We start from the raw sequence: 7,396 nt of genomic DNA on the forward strand, positions 1-7,396 counted from the left end.
CACCTGTTTATATGTATATATGTTTGTACATATTTATTACTCTATTTATTTATTTATTTATTTTACTTGTACATATCTATTCTATATATTTTATTTTGTTAGTATGTTTGGTTTTGTTCTCTGTCTCCCCCTTTGAGACTGTGAGCCCACTGTTGGGTAGGGACTGTCTCTATATGTTGCCAATTTGTACTTCCCAAGCGCTTAGTACAGTGCTCTGCACACAGTAAGCGCTCAATAAATGCGATTGATTGATTGATTGATAAAGCACAGGTCTGGGAGTCAGAAGGACCTGTGTTCTAATCCCTGCCCTGCCCTTAGCTTTGCTGCCTGGCCTTGGGCAAGTCACTTAACTTCTTTGTGCCTTAGTTCCCTCATCTCTAAAAAGGGGTTAAGGTTGCGAGCCCATTGTGGGACATAAATTGTACCAATCTGATTAGCAACCTGATTAGCATTTATCTACCCCAGCATTTAGTATAGTGCCTGGCACATCGTAAGCACTTAACAAATGCAATAAAAAATGATGCTGGGCTCAGAGTGAAATATGGATAGAAGAGGGGGGCGACTGATGCAACGGTCAATCCATGAGTGTGTCTCTGAGAGGGACTATCTTGCGAGCTACTAGCTAAAGTAGTTTATCAAATGAGCTATTGAGGTTGGGAGACAATACTACACAGGAAATTATCCACTTTAATATTACACATTTAACAAATACATCTCTTCCATTCTGGCTGATCATTACTTCAGTGACTTTTTATTCATTTCATTAAAAGGAATTTTATTCTAACTCTTATTGGCCAGCATTTTTCTCTAATGATGATCATGTCTGCAGACTGTAAAATCCATATGAATGTCCGTTTCTCCTTCATGTGCTTATATAAAAGCAGCTAATTGGAAAACCACCTACTTAGTGCACCAATAAGCTCCACAAAACTGTGAATAAAATTAGGAATTGACCTAATTCGTCCCAAACCTGAAACCAGTTACGAATCCAGGGAACAGTTATGTGTTTCTAGTGCAAATCTGAGATGTAAACAGGTGCTCAAAATGCCTTTTTCACTGCATTTATGTGTGGCCCTTCAGAAATATTGCCCATATCTGTACTCTCCCAAGCACTCAGTGCAATGCTTTGCATACAGTAACCAATTGATCAATCAAACACATTTATTAAGGGTTTGCTTTGTGCAGAGTACTGTACTAAGGGCCTGGAAGAGTACGATGTAACAGAGTTAATAGATACATTCCCTACCCACAATAAGCTTACAGGCTAGAGGAACAGACAATATAAATGAATAAATTATGGATATGTACATACATGCTGTGAGGCTGAGGGAGCAATGCAAATCCAAATGCAAAGGTGACACAGAAGGGAATGGTAAAGGAGGAAATCAGGGCTTATTCAGGAAAATCAACGAGGCTTTGAATGTGGGGAGAGTGATTGTCTGTTGGATATGAAGAAGGAGGGCATCCAGGACAGAGGCAGAATATGGGCAATTGGTCGGCAACGAGATAGATGAGATCACGGTACAGTGAGTAGGTTGGCATTAGAGGAGTGAAGTGTCTGGGCTGGGTTATAGTAGGGAGGAGGAAGGTAGGGTAGGAGGGGGCAAGGTGATTAAGTGTTTTAAAGCTGATGGTAAGGAGTGGGGAATCATAGACTGAATGTTTCGTAGAAAAATAATCTGGGCAGCAGAATGAAGTATGGATTAGAGAGGAGAGAGATGGGAGGCAGGATGATTAGCAAGAAGGTGAATACAGTGATCAAGATGGGATAGGTTAGTGCTTGGATTAACATGGTAGCAGTTTGGATGGAGAGGAAAAGGCAGATTTTAGCGATGTCGTAAAGGTTGGATTTAGAGGATTTAGTGACAGATTGAATACGTGAGTTGAATGAGAGAGTTGAGTCAACGATAACACCAAGGTTATGAGCTTGTGAGACAGGAAGGATGGTGGTGCTGTGTGCAGTGATGGGCAAGTCATGGACATGACACGGTTTGGGTGGGAAGATAAGAGAGTGCTGTTTAGGACATGTTATGTTTGAGGTGTCGGTGTTACATCTAAATAGAGATATCTTGAAGGCAGGAGGAAATATGAGACAGCAGAAGAGAGAGATCTGGGTTGGAGGTATAGATCCGGGAATTATTCTCATAGAGATGGTAGGTAGTTGGAGCCATGGGAGAGAATGAGTGGGAGTGGGTGTAGATGGAGAATAGAAGGGGACCTAGAACAGAGCCTTGAGGGACCCCCCACAGTTAGGGGATCTGAGACAGAGGAGGAGCCTGGGAAACAGGTTGAGACTGAGCAGCCAGAGAGATGAGAACCAGTAGAACCAGGACAGTAGGCATTCAATACATTGATTGATTAATTGATGTCAAGAGTGGGTGGGCATTGAACATTTGAGAGAAAGGTTGCAGGATATAGGATACAAGGAATCTGAGGAGTTGATAATTATTAAAGAGGGAGAGCAGGAAGTGGGGAGGGGCAAGGGCAGTGAGTTAAAGGATGAATCCTACACATTTCCATGTTTTCCTCTGGGAAGCAGAAGCCCAAGAGGGGATTTAGCAGAAACCTATGCCTGGAAGGAGAGGAGTAAACTCCTAGGCATGTTCTTGTTGTGACTGTTCTAGTTTCTGAAAACACTACTCTCCCCATCTTCAAAGCCTTCTAAAATCAGATCTCCTCCATGAAGCTTTTACTATGAACTCACTTCTTCAATTTTTCCTCTCTTCTGCATTACCTGCACTTGGGTCTCTACCCTTTAAACACTTTGACATTCACCCCTGCCCCAGAGCACTTATGTGCATATCCATCTATCATTTATCTTAATGTCTGCCTCCCCCTCCAGTCTGTAAGCTTCTTGTGGGCAGGTGTCAGGTCTACCTAATCTAGTCAGTTAATCATATTTATTGAGCATTTACTATGTGCGGAGTACTATACAAAGCACTTTGGTAGAATACACTATAGCAATATAACGGACACATTCCCTGCTCACAGCGAGCTTACAAACTCTATTGCATTGTACTCTCCCAAGCATTGAATATAGCACTCCAGGCACTCAATAAATATCACTGATTGATTGATTGATTGATAATAGAACAAGAAAGAGCATTCAGTATCCTTAATTCAATAATTAACCCCTTATTTTGAGAATAAAAAGTAGAGAGATTGTAGTTTTATGGATTATGAGCATTATCAGGAATCTTTGTGACCATTTGCTTCCTCTCTCCAGTAGAGCCCCTTACCTGTAAGGAAGTATCTCTGGAGTGGAATCACAGAAAAAGGATTGTCTGAAAGAGGAACGTTTAGTTGTCTAACTTGTGCCATTGGAGGCATTCACAGCGAGAGGAGAGAATAAACTTAACCTGACAGTACGTATACCTTGTCTACTAAAAAGAGACAACACTTTTCTAAAGCAAACAATTCAGCAAGACGATTCGTTGCTTAGTGGAAAGAGCACGGGCTTGGGAGTCAGAAGTCGTGGATTCTAATCCTGGCTCCGCTACTTGTCAACTGTGCGACTTTGGGCAAGTCACTTAACTTCTCTGTGCCTCAGTTACCTCATTTGTAAAATGGGGATGAAGACTGTGAGCCCCACGTAGGACATCCTGATTACCTTGTATCTACTCCAGCACTTAGAACAATGCTTGGCACATAGTAAGAGCTTAACAAATGCATTATTAGTATTATTATTGCGATCATCCCTAAGTAAAGCAAAACGGCTTCTGTTGGGAGCTCCAGTGTGCTGTGAAATTCATCAGTCAATCAATCACATTTACTGAGCACTTAAGGTGTGCAGAACACTCATGATGATGATCATGATGATGGTAGTCGTTATGTGCTTACTATGTGTCAAGCACTGTTCTAAACGCTGGGGTAGATACAAGGTAATTAGGTTGTCCTACATGGGGCTCACAGTCTTCATCCCCATTTTACAGGTGGCGGAACTGAGACACAGAGGAGTTAATCGATTTGCCCAAGGTCACACAGCTGACAGGTGGTGGAGCCGAGATTAGAACCTACGACCTCTGACTCCCAAGCCCGTGCTCTTTCCACTAGGCCCCGCTGCTCCTCAAGGACTGTACTAAGTAATTAGGAAAATACAACAGATTTGGTAGACATGTTTCCTGCTCATAATGAGCTTACCATCAAGAGGGTGAGACAAACAATAATTATAAATAAATAAATTACAGGTAGGTACATAAATTCTGTGGGACTGAGGGAGGTGTGACTAAAGGGTGAAAATCCAAGTGAAATGCTACCAGTGGTACTAATCATGCTGGTTGACAAGTTCTGAACTAAGTGGAAAGAATACTGGATTCAGCATATCGAAACAGTCTCTGCAGCACTCTGCAGAGAGTGAGCACTCAGTAAATACCATTGATTGATTGTTACTTGGCTTGATTTTTCTTTCTGTCAAATGGGACCAATGTGTTTCAAGAATGAGTGAAATGTTAGGTAATATAAATTAAGTACCTTGGGTTCCATGGAAAAAAAATGGTGCTAAAGAAATTCAATTATCTTTATCTTTTCAAGTAAACCAGTTCTCTGTTGTGCATGCTCACCAGTCTGATCTTCACCAACACTGAATTGATGGAAAAAAGGAACAATGTGACCGAATTCCTTCTCTTGGGACTTACCCGTAATCCAGAGTTGCAGAAACATTTATTTGTTTTGTTTCTAATCATTTACCTGGTAACTCTTTTGGGAAACCTGCTTGTGGTTATAACCATCAAGGCCAGTCAGAACCTCAGCTCCTCTATGTACTACTTCCTCTGGTACTTATCTTTCATAGGTGCTTTCTAGTCCTCTTTCACTGCTCCCAAAATGATTGTAGACAGCCTGTCTGCTAGAAAAGTCATATCCTATGATGGCTGTATGGTCTTGCTCTTTCTATCACACTTCTTTGGAAGGACTAGACTGTAAACCCATCGTTGGGTAGGGACCGTTTCTATATGTTGCCGACTTGTACTTCACAAGCACTTAGTACAGTGCTCTGCAAACAGTAGCGCTCAATAAATATGTTTGAATGAATGAATGACAGAGGTCATCCTTCTCATTGTGATGGCCTTTGATCATTACATGGCCATCTGCAAACCCTTGCACTATTTGATCATCATGAACCGGCAGGTGTGTGTCCTACTGGTGGGGGTAGCCTGGGTATTGGGCTTCTTTCATTCAATAATTCAGATTCCCATTTTATTCCGGCTGCCCTTCTGTGATCCCAATGTCATTGATCCTTTTTTCTGTGACATGTACCCTTTGTTGGAACTCGCCTGCACAAGCACCTACGTCGTGGGTCTGTCGGTGGCTATCAACGGTGGCCTGATCTGCACTGTCTGTTTCCTCATGTTGGTCGTCTCCTACGCGGTCATCTTGAACTCTCTAAAAAGTTATAGTTCAGAGGGAAGGTGCAAAGCCCTCTCCACCTGTGGCTCTCACGTCAAGGTTGTCATGCTGTTCTTTGTTCCTTGTATCTTCACCTACATGAGGCCTGCCTCCACCTTCCCCATGGACAAAACAGTGGCCATATTCTATGTTTTCAGTACTCCCATGTTATACCCCTACATCTACAGTGTGAGAAATGAGGAGGTGAAAAATGCCATGAGGAAGATATGGAGCCAAATAATGACTTCAGGAGATAAGTGAATCACTTTCTGAGAATTACGTTGTTTTTTTTTTTTTTGTCAGTGGGAGAAGGAAGAAACCAGTGGGTTCTTCAAATGCTTTAAGGAAAATCGCTTTGGCATAATCTCTTCTACAAGAACCATACTTGAAGGTTTTAATGTATCTTGAATTGTCGGAACAATGAATGCCATTTCCTGTACATGTTTAAGTCTTCCTTCTCATTATACACATTAATTAAAAAACTCCTTTTAGTACATTCTAATGGTAATTGGAATCCTCTTAAGGGAAGAATAGAAGGGAAAGCAGATAGTTTTGGTAAATGAGAGAACACTCAGGATTATATACTCAATAAATGAAATCAATGTGTCCAGGGTGACATAGTAATGACTTTATGGGTAAAGGAGAAGAGGGATTGTTTTTGGTATTTCTATAGATTTGAAGCAGCAGAGCCAACATTCTGTGATGAAGAAAGAAGGAGCAAACCCTTAGGGACCACCTGGACTTGGGAAAATCAATACGAATGTCCCATGCCTGCACAAGTGGGCCCTGCATCAGCTTTTTAAACAATCAATCAATAAATCAATCAATCAATTGTATTTATTGAGCGCTTACTGTGTGCAGAGCACTGTACTAAGCGCTTGGGAAGTGCAAGTTGGCAACATATAGAGACAGTCCTTACCCAACAGTGGGCTCACAGTCTAAAAGGGGGAGACAGAGAACAAAGCCAAACATACTAACAAAATAAAATAAATAGAATACATATGTACAAGTAAAATAAATGAATAGAGTAATAAATATGTGCAAACATATATACATATATACAGGTGTTGTGAGGAAGGGAAGGAGGTGAGATGGGGGGATGGAGAGGGGGACGAGGAGGAGAGGAAGGAAGGGGCTCAGTCTGGGAAGGCCTCCTGGAGGAGGTGAGCTCTCAGTAGGGCCTTGAAGGGAGGAAGAGAGCTAGTTTGGAGGATGGGCAGAGGGAGGGCATTCCAGGCCCGAGGGATGACGTGGGCCGGGGGTCGATGGCGGGACAGGCGAGAACGAGGTACGGTGAGGAGACTAGCGGCAGAGGAGTGGAGGGTGCGGGGTGGGCTGTAGAAGGAGAGAAGGGAGCTGAGGTAGGTGGGGGAGAGGTGATGGAAAGCCTTGAAGCCCAGGGTGAGGAGTTTCTGCCTGATACGCAGATTGATTGGTAGCCAATGGAGATTTTTGAGAAGGGGAGTAACATGCCCAGAGCGTTTCTGGACAAAGATAATCCGGGCAGCAGCATGAAGCATGGATTGCAGTGGGGAGAGACACGAGGATGGGAGATCAGAGAGAAGGCTGATGCAGTAGTCCAGATGGAATAGGATGAGAGCTTGAACGAGCAGGGTAGCGGTATGGATGGAGAGGAAAGGGCGGATCTTGGCAATGTTGTGGAGCTGAGACCGGCAGGTTTTGGTGACGGCTTGGATGTGAGGGGTGAATGAGAGAGCGGAGTCGAGGATGACACCAAGGTTGCGGGCTTGTGAGACGGGAAGGATGGTAGTGCCGTCAACAGAGATGGGAAAGTCAGGGAGAGGGCAGGGTTTGGGAGGGAAGACAAGGAGTTCAGTCTTCGACATGTTGAGTTTTAGGAGGCGGGCAGACATCCAGATGGAGGTTTCCTGAAGGCAGGAGGAGATGCGAGCCTGGAGAGAGGGGGAGAGAGCAGGGGCAGAGATGTAGATCTGGGTGTCATCAGCGTAGAGATGATAGTTGAAGCCGAGGGAGCGAATGAGGTCACCAAGGG

General features: G+C 43.3%; 1 pseudogene; it reads left to right on the forward strand.

Moving 5' to 3' along the window:
* The first annotated feature begins 4,587 nt into the window (after positions 1–4,587).
* On the forward strand, positions 4,588–5,643 carry LOC119923044 (annotated as a pseudogene).
* The last annotated feature ends 1,753 nt before the right edge of the window (positions 5,644–7,396 follow it).

Source organism: Tachyglossus aculeatus, unplaced genomic scaffold (genome assembly GCF_015852505.1).
Source record: "Tachyglossus aculeatus isolate mTacAcu1 unplaced genomic scaffold, mTacAcu1.pri scaffold_138_arrow_ctg1, whole genome shotgun sequence".
Classification (NCBI taxonomy): Eukaryota; Metazoa; Chordata; class Mammalia; order Monotremata; family Tachyglossidae; genus Tachyglossus; species Tachyglossus aculeatus.